At 38.9% G+C, this 18,942-nt stretch overlaps 1 long non-coding RNA gene across 1 annotated transcript; it reads left to right on the top strand.

Moving 5' to 3' along the window:
- Window positions 1–1,653: 1,653 nt before the first annotated feature.
- Window positions 1,654–17,403, top strand: LOC109502825. Its single transcript, XR_002161685.2, has 2 exons — window positions 1,654–2,212; window positions 17,230–17,403. It is a non-coding gene; the product is annotated as an uncharacterized LOC109502825 (long non-coding RNA).
- The last annotated feature ends 1,539 nt before the right edge of the window (window positions 17,404–18,942 follow it).

The raw sequence follows: 18,942 nt of genomic DNA, 5'->3' as shown, positions 1-18,942 counted from the left end.
ACCTCCAGCTTACATTTTTCTAAAGAAATGCATTCCTTTCCTAAGGCTCCAAGGAATTAAATTGACTTATCCAAGGTCAAACTAATCAACAAAACACTGCTACTACGGACCGTCCACCAAGGTTGTGAAATTTATTATGTAGAACTCTGCTTATTTTGATAGAACTTTTACCAGTCAAGTAGAAAGATTTACTGAGTGTTGCGTTCTAACCCTTAAAAGAGAGTACTTCTAAGAGCAAAACCATAAAAACAATGCTATCAGAAGAGGGGGAAAATACTTGCTAGTAAAGTAAGGGTAGTAAGATAGATAGTAAGGTAATAGAGGGTCAGAGCTATTGATGTGCACAAAGGAGGCCAGTGGATTCTTTTGCCAACATAAACTTCTAGCTAACATAAACTCAGCCTTATTGTTACTCTAACCAATTACACTGCCACTATTCAACACATGAGAAAAGAAAGCAGTGCTAAGAGGTGTTTTGTTTTGTTTTTTAATGTTAACATGTCATGATTACTGTTAAGATGTCCCTGGTAATACTACAAATCTGTTGGTAGCAAAGGTCTTGTATGGCTGTGAAAATGAGGGTTCAAATAGAAATTATGATACACATTAATATTACAAGCTATTTTTTTAGGACATTTGGTGAGGCTAGTCGTGTCTTAGCATGCCTAGACCTTGTTAGTGATTGACTCAACTTTTGAAAACGAGTGGGAAAAAATCTGATAAAGATCTGTTGGAAAAAAATAGAGACAAAAATGGCCACCTTTTAATAATGATGAAGATAGCTAGTAACTCCCTAATAATTTTTTAATAACCAATATTTTAAAATATCTTAATTGCATAGTACTTTAATTATTTTGTTTAATTTAGCCTAAGGGACCATGTTAATGAGAAAACTATGACTAGATCTCAGGTCTAGATTTTAAGAGAACAAGGATCTTGGAAACAAATACCTTTTGCTTAAAGTATTTGTGAATTTTACCATTGAAAAACTTTGAAGATTGATTTACCTATGATATTCAAGATCTTTGACATCTTAATATTTCAAAAATAACTTACAAAGCATATGTTGGTATTGAAAAACATGGCAAATGTGTTGTTTACGACTAGTCATTAGTTTATAATATTTAATTTGAATTGGTATGTAAAGAGATCACAAGATGAATAACATTTATTTAGAAGCATATAATTTTGGATCTGGAAAGGACTATAGAAAGAAATCTAGTATTACATATGCATTTTGTAATTGTGGAAATAGAGAATTAAGGACAAATTAGAGGCAGGTTTTTTAATTAGAAACAGCTCTTTTTTTTACTATTTTTTTTTAACATTCATTTTTTGAGAGACAAGAGTGCGAGTGATGGAGGGTCAGAGAGAAAGAGAAACACACAGAATCTGAAGCAGGCTCCAGGCTCTGAGCTGTCAGCACAGAACCTGACATGGGGCTCAAACCCACAAGCTGTGTGATCATGACCTGAGCCGAAGTCGGGTGCTTAACAAACTGAGCCACCCAGGTACCCCAACACTCTTATTTAAATGAAGAATATGTAGCAGCACCTGGGTAGCTCAGTCAGTTAAGTATCAACTGCAGCTCAGATCATGATCTTGTGGTTCACGAGTTCAAGCCCCACATTGGGCTCTGTGCTAACAGCTCAGAGCCTGGAGCCTGCTTTGAATTCTGTGTCTCCCCTCTCTCTGTCCCTACCCCGCTCGCAGTGTATCTCTCAAAAATAAACATTTAAAAAAAGGTTTTTTTTTTAATGAATATGTAGTGAAACAAAACATCAAAGTCGATGACAACTAAAAATAGGATACAAAATTATGCGCATGTTATGTGTGGTAGGCAGCCTTGAAAATGACCCCCACCATCCCTGCCTGTTGGGATTCATGCCCTTATGTCCTTATGTAATCCCCTCTCCTTAAGTGTGGACTGGATTTACTGATTCACTTGTAATCAGTAGGGATGTCCCTGCTGAGATTAGGTTTTTAAAAGACTGGCTTTCATCTTGGTTGTTCTCTTATTCTCTCCCTCTCAGATCACCACCTACCATGTTGAGAGGACACATACACAGCCTATGAAAAGGACCATGTGCTAAGGAACCAGCAATCATCAGCTAAGGATTCAGCAACCACTTGAGTAAGCTGAATCCTTTGGCCCCCAGTTGAGATGGCTATAACCCATAGACTTCCAGATTCCCAACACACAGAAACTGAGGTACTAAATGTTTGTTGTTTTTAGCCACTAAGTTTTGGGTTATTTTGTTATGTAATAATAGATCACTAATATGCTGTAATTATAACCTAGCAAAAGCATATGGTAGGATGACTCACATACAATGACTGACCCATGTGGGAGTATAAAGGCCTGACCTTCTAGATCCACTGGAGGACAACTCTAAAGGGCTTTCTTATATCTTAGCTTCTGAGCTCTTTGTGGGTTTGGATGAGATTGTCATTGGGCCTGTACTACAGCTCAGCCTTTCCCTCTGCCTATTCCTGTTTTCTTTCCCTCCTTAACAGGTGTTGACCTTCAGGGAACTCCTTAATAAATATTCTGTACACTGGGGTGCCTGGGTGGCTCAGTTGGTTGGGCAACCGACTTCGGCTCAGGTCACGATCTCACAGTTTGTGGGTTTGAGCCCCGTGTTGGGCTCTGTGCTGACAGCTGAGAGCCTGGAGCCTGCTTTGAATTCTGTGTCTCCCCCTCTCTCTACCCCTCCCCTGTTCATGCTCTGTGTCTCTCTGTGTCTCAATAATAAATAAACGTTAAAAAAAAATTAAATATTCTGTACACTAAACTCTTCTCAGAGTCTGCTATGTGGGGAATCCAGTCTGTGATAGCATCCGGAATATCTATGTATCCTAGATAGCTGCTCCAATTATCACTGTTTCAGCCAGCAAGACATGGATGGATGAGAGAGAGGAAGTGGAGTTTTATTTTATTTTATTTTATTTTATTTTATTTTATTTTATTTTATTTTATTTTATTTCTTTATTTTTTAGAGAGAGAGTGAGTAAATTGGAAAGAAGGGAAGAAAGAAAATCTCAGGCAGGCCCCACGCTCAGCGTGGAGCCCGATGTGGGGCTGGATCCCACGACCCTGGGATCATGATCTGAGCTAAATCAAGAGTTGGCTACTCAACCGACTGAGCCACCCAGGCACCCTGCCTTTTAACATTTTATTGACTTGACGTAGAAATTGCATCATTTCCACTCATATATCATAGGTAAGACTTAATAGCCACATTCACCTGCAAGAGAGGAGGCTGGGAAATATACCCAACTAAAGCCATCTACCTAACTAAAACAGATTCCTATTTAGTTAGTTTTGAGAGAGAGAGAGAGAGAGAGAGAGAGAGAGAGAGAGAGCAAGCAGGATCAGGAGAGGGGCAGAGAGAGAGAATCCTAAGCAGGCCCCATGCTGTCAGCATGGAGCCCAATGTGGGGCTCAATCCCACAAACCATGAGATCATGACCTGAGCCCAAATCAAGTGTCAGACACTTAACCAACTGAGCCATCCAGGTGCCCCTAAAACAAAGATTCTAAGAGATGGTGTTCTAGTTATTTTTTGCTGTGTAACAAACTACCCTAAAACTTAATTATATAAAACAACAACTATCTTACTATGCTTATAAGATGACCCCATGAGTGCAAAGTACAGAAAGGGCACAGTAGAGATGGGGTGATCGATCTGTGTTCCATAAGGCTGGATCCTCAGCTGGATGAATGGAATTCTACAAGATGACTGAAACAGCTCGGGGCTGGAGCACCTGTGGTGGGAACACTCCGTTCCCAGATAGCGTCTTCACTCACAAGTTTGGCGCCTGGGCTGGAATGCTGGAAGGACAGTTTCAGATGGGATTGTCTTCAAGAGCATCTACTTGTGGCCTATTTAGCATGACAGTCTCAGGATAATCGTAGAGTGTTCAGGGCTCCAAGAGCAAGAGCATTCCTGGAGACCAATGAGGAAGCCGCAAGGTTTTTTATGACTTACCCTTGGAAGTTCTATAGCATCACTTCCACTGTCCACAGTCTTAGAGTGCACCCAGATTCAGGAGGGGGAAACATACATCCCATGGGAGGAGTGTGAAAGAATTAAAACTGCCACAAGGGTGAATATTGAGGGACAATTAGTTCCTGCCATAGGTCCTGAGTCTGTACCACAGCAGTGAAGAGGGAAATAGAGAGAGAGAGAAGGAAAGCCAGAGACCATTAACAACTATAAAATGAAGTTTCTATAATATACCAATTAATCCATAACTATTTTCTAATTACTTACTACATACACAACTCTAGTACTTTTGTATCCATTACAGAGTTGGTAAGTGTCCTGTTATATACTAGATAGCATTGAGGCCCTTCCCTTTGGCTCAGATTCTTTAAGCTTTTAAATATAGCTCAGGATCCTTGGCATATGTAACTGAAATGTTCTTTGTGAGCTTAAGGTTATTTATAGGAGGAAATGAGTCTTTGTTAGGTTGCTTGCAGATTGTCCAGGCTGGGGTGCTATAGATTGGTAAGTACTAGGTCCAAACGAAGTAGTGTTCCTCAGGTGACATATTTAGTATCACAGTTTGAGCACCACAATGGACCCCGAACTGTAGTTTTCTAGGGACTTCCATTCCATTTCCATTTAAAGGGTTTACTACATTATTCAGCAGGATAAGTAACCTCCCTGCCAACAGTCTACTGTATATTAATTTTTTTCTGAATTAAAAAAAGAAAGTTGGGTTTTTAATTTTTTTTTTAATGTTTATTTATAATTTTAGAGAGCATGAGACAGGGAGGGCAGAGAAAGAGGGAGACAGAGAATCTGAAGCAGCATCCAGGCTCTGAGCTGTCAGCACAGAGCCCGACACAGGGCTTGAACCCAGGAGCCATGAGATCATGATCTGAGCCAAAGTCAGATGCTTAACTGACTAAGCCACCCAGACACCCCCAAAAAAGAAAGTTTTGTAATCACAAAGGCAAACTAGGACAGGAACTGAGCATACTGAGATCTTTAAACTCTTCCAAGATTTTGGGATTTTCCTCATATTCCTAGGGATAGGGTGACCTCACCCCATTGTTCTAGAATAGAAGCATCTACTTTGCTGCTGGAAAGGCCTGGGATAATGTTGGAAATCTAAAAGGAGCAGTAAAGCATAACTAAATTTCATTAATCTCCTTTTCCCCTGTCAAGAAGAATAAGGGCCACACATTTTTTGCCTGTTTCGTTTCTTTTTTTAAGACTGGAAGCAACCTGGGGCGCCTGGGTGGCTCAGTTGGTTAAGTGTCTGACTTGGCTCAGGTCATGATCTCATGGTTCGTGGGTTCGAGCCCCCAGTCGGGTTCTGTGCTGACAGCTCAGAGCCTGGAGCCTGCTTTGGATTCTGTGTCTCCCTCTCTACCCCTCCTCCACTCGTACTCTCTCTGTCTCTCAAAAATAAACATAAAAAAAAAAAAAAGTCTGGAAGCAACCTGGTCTCAATCTGAAGGGCAACATTATGTGGATAAAGTTAAGTAATAAGATAACATATGCCTTCCTTTAGCTCCCCAAATCTCAAACTACAATTCCCATAAAGCATGAAGTGGAAATGTATTATTTACTTAGAAGCAGGAACTAAACAGCCACACCTCTTGATGGGTTGGGGCTTGTTTTGTACCTGCAAACCCGGAGGGAATGATAAGGAAGGGTAGTGTATCCCTGGGCAGCCGCATTCCCTTGGGAAATTGGGGTTATTCCTCAGTAACTCCTGTGTGTGTCCTCACTCTTGTGACCTATGCCCTCTCCTTTATCCACTTTACCAGCCAATGTGTGTGTCCATCTCCCTTTAAACCTTTTGTTCCATAGGAGATGAGATGTGTTCCATATTCCTTTCACTCTATCTCTAGTGGTTTGCCTCAAGTGTTCTTACCTATTATTTCCCTCTCATGTCATTCCCACTTATACTTGAGATGCATTTTCTACCAGTTCCAATTTATCATTGTCCTCCCCTGTACTCTGCATCTTTCCTTCATGTGACTTGGTATAGAAAATGTATTGCCCTTTGGTAAAACCCTCATCTGAAACTGGAATATTAGGACAAATATCTTGTAAGGGAATGGTTTTAGGAACATGTGGTGCCCTGTATAAACCTATTGATGGCCAGAAAAGAGATACCTAATCATTTTCAATAATATATTTGAGTCTTAAGAATCCACATCTTATTGTACTGTGAACTTTTTGATGAGAATTAGTTCTTCCATTCATGTTTTATGGTTTAGCTCATTAAGTTCCTGTGCAAGAAAAGCAATTAAAATTTTTTTAATGTTTATTTATTTTTGAGAGAGAGACAGAGAGACAGAGTGCAAGCAGGGGAGGAGGGGCAGAGAGAGGGAGACAGAGGATCTGAAGCAGGCTCCAGGCTTTAAGCTGTCAGCACAGAGCCGACATGGGGCTCGAATCCACGAACTGTGAAATCATGACCTGAGCTGAAGTTGGGCACTTAACCGACTGAGCCACTTAGGTGCCCCAAGAAAAGCAATTTTAACAAGGAAAATGAAAAACACCCTAAGAGGGGTAGGAAACCTTTCTGCCAGGCGAACTACTAAAGAGATTATTAGGAGCTTCTGTGCTTTTAACAGTCAACTGCTAATATCCTTAATAGCTTGACAATTAAGGTTACTAGGCAAGAACTGTGCCTATTCAATTTTATTCCCTGGGCAGTACCCAACGTGCTCTGTATATGTGAACATCTGATGTTAACTTGAGTTATTACGCCTGATCCTCAAGGTTGAGTAGAACAACTCAACTGCTCATTCTTGGGAATAATAGGTAATTTTTCCCGGGCACCAAGATACAATGATTAGGGCATGGGCAAGGAATTTTCCTAAACTGGCCTATCTGCCCAGAAGAGGTCATTCCTTTTCCCATGTGAGTACCTCCCTCCCAGAGAGCTGCATTGACTCACTCTCTGACTCAGCACGATTACACACAATAAACAGTTGAGAAATTATTGTCTCTGCTAAGAGTTTCTGATGCGGTAAAGCACATGGATGCAATTAGTGACCAAAAAGATACCAATCTCAATTTCTAATAAGGCCCCTAGTTCTTTCCCTGGTCCCTTTTCTCTCCTGAAGCTACTCACAAAGCTAATGCATCAAAAGTGTTGGCTACCCTCTTCTCTCCTCACACTCCAGTTTCTCCAAAGCTTCTCACCTTCCCTCTCCAAAACCCCCAAATGCTTTTTCCACCAGAGTTCAAAGAATTTACTCTTTGTTCTTCAATATATATGTGCTAAGTTTAGCCAACTTAAGTTTAGCTAAATTTTTTTCTTAGGCATTGGAGGGAGACTAAGTTGGCAGAGATTGCTTTCTGGTTAAGTAGAGTATATAGGGTTCTCTTTACTAGTTTACTAGTTACTTAGTCTTCCATTGTGTGCCTCTACCAAAATTTATCCCAATTCCTATTCATAATGATAGCTAAAATGTATTGAGCATATACTGTGGGTTAGGCACTGTTCTAAATATCACAGCCCAATGAAGTAAATTCTATTATTAGCTTTTGGTAAACCAAAAGCACAGTGGGGTAATTTGTCCATGATCACATAGCTAGTAAATTGTGCAGATGGGATTGGAATCTAGGCAATTCTTAACCACTGTGCTATACTTCTTCCCTGTTGATGGGATATTTAGGCCTTTCTCTAGATTCCTTTAGATTTTTTTTTAATATAGATAATGCAGTAATGAATACCCTAGTACATAAATTATTACTTTTTTTTTTTTTTTTTTTTTTTTTTGAGAGAGAGAGGGCACGACTACAGGAGAGGGGTAGAGGGAGAGAAAGAGAGAATCCCAAGCAGGCTCCATGCTCAGCATGGAACCTGATGTGAGGCTTGATCCCTCAACCTTGGGATCATGACCTGAGCTGAAATTAAGAGGTGGATGCTCAACTGACTGAGCCACCCAGGCGCCCCATTTTCTAAGTATATCAGTAAGGACAAATTCCTTGAGATGACATTATGAGGTCAAAGAGCAACACATTTTTATTTGAACAGGAAAAGTTTCTCCTCCAAATGTATCATTTGTTTGGAGGAGGCAGCATTTTTATCAGAAGCAACAAGCTGTCCTCTTACGGTATTTGAATTTTTACTAGCAGGGCATCTGGGTGGCTCAATTGGTTGAGCATCTGACTTTAGTTCAGGTTAGTGATCTTGTCATGAGTTGGAGCCCCACATCGGGCTCCTTGCTATCAGCATAGCACCCACTTTGGATCCTCTGTCTTCCTATCTCTGCTCCTCCCCTGCTTGCATTCTCTCTCTCTCTCTCTCTCTCTCTCTCAAAAATAAACAATTTAAAAATAAGTAAATAAAATAAATCTTATTAAAAAATAAAATAGAAAATAAAATAAAAATTTACTAGCAGAAGTACTAGAAAGTCATCTTAGTCGTTTATCTGAGGGGGTAATTATCTAAGTGGTCCTTTCCTCCTATCATTGCTGTTATTTGATTAGGAGTGCACACAGGTAAATTGCAAGCCGAAGAGCCCTAGACTGCGGCCTGGGTCATGGTAGTTCAGTGACTGAATTAAATGACAAGGTCTTTGATTTTTTTTTTTAATCTGTAAAATGGGGACATTAAGTACTACTTACTTTATCTCCCACATATGGGTTTAGAGACACAAATATGAATGTATACATTGTTCATATGTGTCATTAAGAACACTTATAATGGAGGGATACCCATCTAGGAACCAGGGGAGAGAACTATGGGGCCCATTAGGAAATTGAGATCTGGTATCTTTTGGGTCACTAAATGCATACATGTGCTTCACTCATACATGTGCATTAGAAACTCAGGCAGAGACAATAATTTCTCAACCATTTATTGCGTGTGACCATCTGTATAAGTCTTAGTATACTTTTAGCAGGTAGGCTTACTATAAATATTTTATGAATAAATTAATGAACCAAGTTTTCTTTCTTTTTTTAAGTTTATTTATTTTGAGAAAGAGAGCAAGCTAGCAGGGTAGGAGCAGAGAGAGAGGAAGGGGGAGAATCTCAAGTAGGCTTCCTGTTGTCAGTGCAGAGCCTGACATGGAGCTCGTTGTGAGATCATGACCTGAACCAAAACTAAGAGTTGGATGCTTAACTGACTGAACCACCCAAGTGCCCTGAACAAAGTTTCCAATGCTGGTCATCAATTTTCCAAAGCTAATACAAACAACCTTTCAAAAAAAAAAAAAAAGAAAAGAATTTTTAGCACTTTGTTTTTCCCCTAAATAATGAATGTCTATGTCTTCTTTAGGAGAACTATGTTCATAATATGGCTTAAGGTCTTAAATTTTGGTCTTGGGTAAACTAATAAGCAAATCACCCAGAGCAGAGTCTGAAGTTATCTATGTTGTCAAATGTTGAGTAACTGCCTCTCTATAAATTTGGAAAATACAAAAATGTAGAAAAATAATCCATTTATTAACTAGTAACCCTTATGCTGTATAATTTATTGGTCCTTCAGGATACTATCTTCCATTTCTTTAAATTTGTTGATAGACAACCCTATTTGTGAATCACTTCCAAGTGATTAGCAATCTAGTAGAAATTAGTCATATGTAGTCATATATATGCTGACAAAACTTTCAAATTATATCTTAGATTATGTGTATTTTACTGGACTATATGTCACTTTTTATAAATTTCATCTTCTATTTTATTCTAAAACTTTCAATTATCTTGAATAATGTTCTTGTTGAGTGTATCCATATTTCAAATATTTGTACAAATGTGGATATAAATTGAATCCATTTTTCCCCTTTTCCAATTTGTGTGTGTGTGTGTGTGTGTGTGTGTGTGTGTGTGTGTGTGTGTGTATGTATTTATTTTATTTTTTTAAGTAAGCTCTATGCCCAGCTGGGGTTCAAACTCACGACCCTGAGATCAAGAGTTGCTTGCTCTATTGACTGAGCCAGCTAGGCACCCCTAGATTTATATATTTTTTAAACTAAGTTAGGAAATATCTACCAACTTCAACATGGAAATATTATTTATTTTTAGCACATGTATGAACAGGGGAAGGGCAGAGGGAGAAAGAGAATCTTGGCCTCCATGCCTAGTGCAGAGCCCAATTTCGGGCTCATGATTGTAAGGTCATGACCTGAGCTAAAATCCAGGGTCGGATGCTTAACTGACTGAGCCACCCAGACTCCTAATATGAAAATATTTTACACTTAGGTGTTTTGGAATAGAAAACTATACCTTTCTATGAATGATACATGTGTGTACTCAAATGCAGAAATAAAGTAAACATGAAAAACATTCTTTCTAATTAGGGATAGATAGAATATGTGTATATATATATATATATACATATATATACACACACATATATATATATGTATGTATATATATGTGTGTGTGTGTATATATATATATATAATTTTTAACATTTACTTATTTTTGAGAGAGAGAGACAGAATGCAAGGGGAGGAGTGGCAGAGAGAGAGAGGGAGACACAGAATCTGAAGCAGGTTCCAGGCCCTGAGCTGTCAGCACAGAGCCCAACATGGGTTCCAACTCATGAACCGTGAGCTCATGACCTGAGACACTTAACCAACTAAGCCACCCAGGTGCCCCAGATTAGAATATTTTTAAAGAATTTATCACTAAGCAGCCAAAATTTTTATACTCAAAAGAGTTTCAGGATTTTTCCAAGAACTAGAAAAATAATATTGTTTTAGTCTGTTGGGGTTGCTATAAAAAAATACCACAGACTGGGTAGCTCATGAACAAATTTATTTTTCACAGTTCCAGGGCCTGGAAGTCCACCATCAGGGTGCCAGCACGGTTAGGTTCTGGTGAAGGCCCTTTCCAGGTTGCAGACTGCCACCTCCTATGGTGCCTCACAAGGTAGAAGGGAGCACAGGGCTCCTGAGGTCTCTTTCATAAAAGCACTGATCCCATCCATGAAAGCCCCATCCTCATGACTGAAGCGCCTCCCAAAGGTCCCACCTCCTAAAATCATTACACTGGGCATTAGGATTTCAACGTATAATTTTTGAAGGGACACAAGCATTCAAATAAATGTTTGAATAAATCATAACAAATAAATCAACAAATACCCAACTCGACAGCAGTCCTCCTCAGTTATGGGAAAGTAATTGCCAATGCAAAACAGATACTAGTATGAAGTTCTACTTTATTCTGAATAACTGTGCTGGGACCTATATTTTCTGAGTCATGCTATCGAATAGACAACGAACTCAATGATGAACTTTAGTTCTAGTTATTGCGTGTGTACTCAACAAGGCTTTGATTTACTAAGCGTTTGCAGCATTGAAGCTGTTTCTAAAATTTCTGTTCACTCTTTTTGGGGCAGTCATTATATCCAACACTATTTACTGGGTGGCAGCACTATGTGATAATGTACACACTAATTTGTGGGGTACCTGGGTGGCTCAGTTGGTTAAGCGCCGACTTAGCTCAGCTAATGATCTCACAGCTTGTGAGTTTGAGCCCTGCGTCAGGCTCTGTGCTGATGGCTAAGCCTGGAGCCTGCTTCAGATTCTGTGTCTCCCTCTCTCTTGCTCCTCCCCTGCACACGCTCTGTCTCTCTCTCTCTCTCAAAAAATGAATAAATGTTAAAAAAAAATTTTTTTTTTAATGTACACACTGATTTGTGTGTTAAGAAAGAAAGTTCTGGAATCAGTTAATTGCCCAGATTTGAATCCTGGCTCGACCACTTATCAGCTATGTCATTTCTATTACTATTACCTATTGAAATGGAAATGACAAGGATAATTACACCTGCCTCGTAGAGTTAACTAAATAATATATATAAAGCACTAAGCAAGAGTAGTGCTTAATAAGTGTTAGTTGTTATTTCATCCTTTAAAAAGAAAGAATGAAAATGTATACCTAGGGATGCCTAGCTGGCTCAGTTTGGTAGAGCATCCAACTCTTGATATTGGGGTTGTGAGTTGAGCCCCACATTGGGTGTAGAGATTACTTTTTTAAAAAAAAAAATTTTTTTTAACGTTTATTTATTTTTGAGACAGAGAGAGACAGAGCATGAACGGAAGAGGGTCAGAGAGAGGGAGACACAGAATCCGAAACAGGCTCCAGGCTCTGAGCTGTCAGCACAGAGCCCGATGCGGGGCTCGAACTCACAGACTGCGAGATCGTGACCTGAGCCAAAGTCGGCCGCTCAACCAACTGAGCCACCCAGGCGCCCTGAGATTACTTTTTTAAAAATGTGTGTTTAGAAGTCTGTGATTTAGTATGCAACCCATCTGTAGTTTAGGACTAGAGTAGAAAGCCTTATGGCTTTTTCCACATAATGCTTTACATCAAAAATTTTATTTCTAGTCAGTTGAAAGTAATAAGAATGGGGAAACCTTGTCTTTAGAAGTAACTTCCAGACAGAAAATAAGTATATAAATATTGGATACCTGGATTACTCCCTGAGGTTTAGCTACTAAAAGCAATATCCCCTATTTTGAATCATGATTTATTACATGCCCAGTAGTAGTCATCACCAGTACCTATAGCAGTGCCTTGCACAGTCAGGCATTCAAACATTAGCTCAATAAATAAATGAATAAAAAGTAAATTCACAGTTAAAGCCAAGAGTATGAAGAGAATGTTTAATTTTTTTTTTTTCATTTAGTTCCAGCAATGTAATTCCCAACCAGCGAAGTGCATACAGGTTATATGAATCAAGCTCTTTGGTCCACAGAGTAATGCATCATGGGAAATTATAATCATTGCTTTTACAACTGTGTATGATCCTGTAAAATTCTGTGCTCTTGGTGGCAAATGGAGGAGGAAGACAGATAGATGGATCAGCAAGAGTTCTTCACTCCTGGTGGAGGACAAATCAAAACCAATGTCCTACCAATGGAAGATTACCAACATTTACTTTTATGAAGGATTTAGACAAATTTGCAAACATATTGCAATTTTTACTTTTTATTGAAAAAAATTTTTAAGTACGTTTTATTTTGTGTTTTCGTATTTTTTCTTAATGTTTATTTTTTTTAGAGAGAAAGAGAGAGACAGTGTGAGTGGGGGAGGGGCAGACAGAGAGGGAGACAAAGAATCCACAGCAGGCTCCAGGTTCTGCGCTGTTGGCATGGAGCCCAATGCGGAGCTTGAACTCACAAACCGTGAGATCTTGACCTGAGCTGAAATCGGATGCTTAACCGACTGAGCCACCCCAACTCCCCCATACTGCAATTTTTAAAAAAGTGATTTACTGAGCTATGAAAAAATAAAAAGGGACCTGTTATTAAAGAGATATTTCCCTTTTGCTTGATTTATGTGGCCTGATTGTCCCATTAGTCCATATATATTAATTAGTCTAAATATATTCATGTGGTAGGCTGAATGATGGCTCCCAAAATGTCTGTGTCTTAATTTCCTGAACATGTGAATATGTTACCTTGCATGGCAAAATCAATTTTGTAAGTATGATTAAGTTAAGGATCTTGAGATGGGGAGATTATTCTGAATTATCTGAGTGGGGGCCCAATGTAATCAGAAGGATCCAAATACAGCGAGACAGGAGGAAGGACAAGAGACAGAGGAGACTGGAAGACACTGTGCTGTTGGTTCTAAAGATATAGGAAGAGATCATGAGTCAAGGAATTCAGGTAGCTTCTAGAAGCTAGAAAAGGCAAGGAAACAGATTATATTCCCTGGAGCCTCCAGAGAAATGCAACCTTGCTGATAGCTTAATTTCAGCCCTGTAAAACCCATTTTGGACTTCTGACCCACAGAACCGTAAGATAAAAATCTATGTTGTTTTCATTTTATTGTATTTTTTTAAGTTTATTTTCTCAGAGAGGGAGAGGGAAAGAGAGAGCAAGACAGAGAAGAAAAGAGAGAGAATCCCAAGCAGGCTCCATGCTCTCCGTGCTGAGCCCAATGTGGGGCTTGATCTCACAAACCATGAGATTATGACCTGAGCTGAAATCAAGAGTCAGACACTTAACTGACTGAGCAACCCAGGTGACCCTAAACCATGTTTTTGTAAGCCACTAAATTTGTGGCACTTTGTTAGGACAGTAAGTTTCTATTATACATTCATTAATCTGCACCTAACTTATGGAGACACTAATTTATAGTCAGTACAAACAAATTTACTTCTAGTTCTCTTGGATTAAAACTGGAGTTATCTTAGGGTGTCTAGCTGGCTGAGTCGGTAGAGCAGGCAACTCTTGATCTTAGGGCATAAGTTTGAGCCCCATGTTGGGTATAGAATCTACTTTAAAAATAAATAAAATGAAAAAATGAACAAAACACAACTGGAGTTATCCTTGGAAAAGTGATTTATTCCAGGGCTGGGGTAGGAAAAAATATAATTGAATCTAGAGCATCTTTTGGTATCAGAAAGTGAAGAAGTGCTCAAAAAAGATTGAGGGTATGTCAAAAGGGTACAGACACTACCTGAAAAAGGTATCAATGGTTAAAGCTGGAAGTTGAACAACAAAATAATGATAATTTGGATTATAACTTCCCAAATTAAATATAAATATATATGCATGAGTCCATAATAAAATAAATACATACATAAATGGAGGAGAGTGGACAATTCCATTGAAGAATGTTAATGTGGGGGAAAAAAATTAAATTAATGTGAGAAAGTTTGAGGAAAAGCAGAATATTTACATAGTTCAAAGTATGTCTCCCATAACATTAAAAAATTTTTTTTGTCTTATTTATTTATTATTTTTTAAATTTTTTGTTTTTTATTTATTTTTGAGACAAAGAGAGACAGAGCATGAGCAGGGGAGGGGCAGAGAGAAAGGGAGACACAGAATCTGAAGCAGGCTCCAGGCTCTGAGCTGTCAGCACAGAGGCCAACACAGGGCTCAAACTCACAAAGCATGAGATCTTGACCTGAGTGGAAGTTGGATGCTTAAACGACCAAGCCACCCACATGCCCCTCCCATGATATTTTTAAATTACAATTTTTTTATATAATTATAACTTTACAGTGGAGAAATCTAGAAGAAGCCTAACCAAGTAATCAAGATCAATAATCACTAGTGTGGCAGGCAGAATTTTAAGATGTCTGCTCACTTCCTCTGTCCTTGCTACCTTTGATATATATGCCTTGCCTCCAGGCTGTGAATATAATGGATTTAAATCCTGTAATGAGGTTATATTATGTGACACTGTTGACTTTAAGAAAGGGAGATGATGGGTTGGGGCCTGACCTAATTATATGTGCCTTTTTTTTTACTTATTTATTTTTTGTAAGATTTTATTTTTAAGTAATCTCTATATCCAACATGGGGCTCAAACCTATAATTCGGAGATCAAGAGTCCCATGCTCTCCCAACTGATCCAGCCAGGTGCCCCTTTCTGAGTCTTTTAAATCTCGGCCTAGAAGTCAGAGATTCGAGGTGTGAGAGGGATTGTCTGGGAGGTGCTCCTGCTGCCATTGTAGGTGGAGGCACCACACAACTAGAACTTGAGAGTGGCCTCTAGGAACTGAAAGTGATCCCTGGCTGCCAGATAGCCAGAAGACAGGTCAGTTCTATAACCAAGAAGCTGAATTCTGCCAACAACCTGCATGAACTGGGAAGAAGGATACAAGCTCCACATGCGAATGCAGCCATCCGACACCTCAGTTTCGGCCTTGTGAGACCCCGAGCAGGAAGCCCAGCTTCAACTTGCCTGGACTTCTCACCTCCAGAATCCATGAGATAATAAGCGGGTGGTGTCTTACCGCGCTGGGTCTGTGGTGATTTACTCTGGCAGCGGAAGAAAACTATACAGGCAGCCATAACATATCTCAACATCATGCCCCAATAGGGTGCTCTGAAAAGGACACATCGCGTACGAGATTTTCTTGCCTAAAATAAATTACCTCATCTAATCATGGGAAAACATAAGAGGAACCCAAATGGAGAGAGATTCTACAAAATGACTGACTAGTACTCTTCAAGACAGTTGAGATCATGAGAGACAAGGAAAGACTGAGTGTCTGGAGTGGAAAAAGGACTTTAGTGGTAAACTGGTGAAATCTGCAGTTTAGTTAACAACAAAAACTACAACAAAACACAGTCATTTCTCTCTAGAACTGGCTAGGCTATGTAACCGTAAACAAATCACTTGCTAGAACTTGGTTTTTCCAGTTGTTACAAACAGTGAGTTTGTAGTGGTACTTTAGGATTCTTAGCTGAGGGGCGCCTGGGTGGCTTAGTCAGTTAAGCGGCTGACTCTTGGTTTAGCTCAGGTCATGATGATGTCCTCTTGGGATTCTCTGTCTCTCCCTGCCCCTCTCCCGCTCATGTTCTCTCTCTCTCTCAAAATAAACTTTAAAAAAAATAAATAACAGATTCTTAGCTGAAATAGTCGCTTACTGTTTGTTTTTTTAGTAGTTCTATTTTCCTTTAAGAAAGCTTAATTTTGGAAGAGTTGGTATGTTTTGGAAGACTTAGTGTGCTTTAACATTGTAATGATTTTGATGTGCTGATACAGATTAATGAAAGCAAATACTATGAATGGATATAATCCAAAAATGAAAATCTGGACAACTTAGTACATTGTGGAGGCTTTTTGCGGTTAGTGCTTTGCTGTTTGAATTTTCTTTTTATTTCAAATTAAAGAGTTGGCATAAACAACAAATACACAAAATCCTTTTATGGTTTAAAAGAATGAGCATTTCAGAAATTTTCTGAATTCAAGTCAGGATAAAGAGAGGCAACCAAAAAAGAATTCAGTAACACACCATTCAAACAGTTTGATTCAGACAAGATAGAAACCCCCTTCTAATAGGAAAAAAAAAAAAAAAAAAAAAAGGACAAATGGACTACATGGAGTATTTACAAGAGCTTTCTTTTTTTTTTTTTTCAAAGTTTATTTATTTAATTCAAGAGAGCAAGCATGAGCAGGGGGAGGGTGGGGAGAGAGAGGAGGAGAGAGAGAGGAGGAGAGAGAGAGAATCCCAAACAGGCTTTGCACTGTCAGTGCAGAGGACCCGGGGCTCAAACTTATGAACCATGAGATCATGACCTGAGCCGAAACCAAGAGTTAGTTGCTTAACTGACTGCTTCACCAAGGTACCCCTACATGAGCTTTCTAAGTACGGTATCATGAGTCTCTTCCCCTATAATTTTTTGTTAGCTTTATTTCAGAGAGATGGACACATACGGTGTGGATTGAATGATGCTTTATCACATCATCAGTGATAACTGTATAAAGTACTCTAACTTGGCTGCTTGTACATTTTAGGTAACATAATTCTTCCCTCCTTCCTCCATAGAGAGAAACACAATGCTTACCATTTCCAGCTCAAGACTGGCTTAACGGCCTCCTCCGAGGTTAATGTTAACATCGTTCTGGACAGAGTAACAGGAAGCATCTGTGTATCTGACCACAAACTGAGATGATCCATTCTTCCCCCATCTGAAGTATAAATTCTGTTGGTATTAAGTTGCTTAATTGCTTCTGCTTTATATATTAATACTTTAAAACATCATAAAATCTCTGGGAAAACTAAAATGATTTATGACTATGTAAATATTTATTTAGTTCTTCCCAGTTGGCCAATATTGATTCTTTTTTCCCCCCTCTATACTTTATTTATTTATTTTTAAAGTTTTTATTTAAACTCCAGTTAGTTAACATACAGTATCATATTAGTTTCAGGTGTATAATATCGTGATTCAACAATTCCATATATCACCCTGTGCTCCCCACGTCAAGTGCACTCCTTAATCCCCATCACCTATTTAACCCATCCCTCCACCCCCTCCCTTTTTCCTCTATAATTTAAAGGAAACTTGTATTATGAAAGCTATTCTTAGATATCTTTTGTTTTTATGTTCTAGAACTATCTATGGCTACAGGAAACTCAGGGAAAAATGTTAGTCAATTAGCAGATGCTAAGTTACCCAGAAGAGCAGATGGAATAATTGATTATGTCCTACAAAATGGGGGAAGGGAATACTTAAAGATCTTTCCTCAAGTATGCTACAGAGTTTCCATACAAAAGGCTGTAACTAAAACTATATTTTTCTTATTTTTTAAATGATTTATTTATTTATTCATTTTGAGAGAGAAAGAGAGCACAAGCAGGGGAGGGTCAGAGAGAAGGAGAGACAGAATCCCAAGCAGGCTCCACACCATCAGTACAGAGCCCGATGTGCAGCCCGAACTCACAAACTGTGAGATCACGACTTGCGTTGAGATCAAGAGTCGGACACTTAACCAACTATGCCACTCAGGTGCCCCATAAAACCATATTTTTCTTCTCTTGTATGTTTGTTTTTATTTCAGGTGATCTTTTATGTTACTTTTTAACCTGTAGAGTTTTCAATATGATGTGGCATTAATCATTTAAAAATAGAGTATGCATACATTTAAAGTTTTTTTTGGCAATAAAAAATGTACAAGAGAAATAAGCCAATAGAAGAAAGTAGCATACTTTGCACTGCTCCCAGATTTTTTAGCCTACACTATAATATGGACAATTGGAATATATTGGCATCATTAGAATTGTACAGATATTTTACTAATCACCTTGGGACTCTTAGTGAGATTGAAAGTCCACATTTGCTTCCTCAGAACTCTTCTCATTCAACCTATAAAATAGCCATATCTTTAAAAAAACGTTTTTTTATGTTCATTTTTGAGAGAGACAGAGACAGAGCACGAACAGAGGAGTGGCAGAGAAAGAAGGAGACACGGAATCCGAAGCAGGCTCTAGGCTCTGGGCTGTCAACTCAAACTTGTGAACCGCGAGATCATGACCTGAGCTGACGTTGGACGCTTAACCGACTGAGCCACCCAGGTGCCCTCAAATAGCCATATCTTAATTATGTAATAGTCTTGAAGACATTGTACTATTTAAGAATTCAAAATCTAAACTATTAAGTTAATAAATATTTATGGTGCGCAAATTTTGTGCCAGGCACTTTTCTAGACGCTTAGTGAACAAAATAGGTTAAAAAAAAAAAAAAAGGAGGGGTGCCTG

The sequence above is a fragment of the Felis catus genome, chromosome C1 (assembly GCF_018350175.1).
Source record: "Felis catus isolate Fca126 chromosome C1, F.catus_Fca126_mat1.0, whole genome shotgun sequence".
Taxonomy (NCBI): Eukaryota; Metazoa; Chordata; class Mammalia; order Carnivora; family Felidae; genus Felis; species Felis catus.
This window is presented reverse-complemented; position numbering and strand designations above follow the sequence as displayed.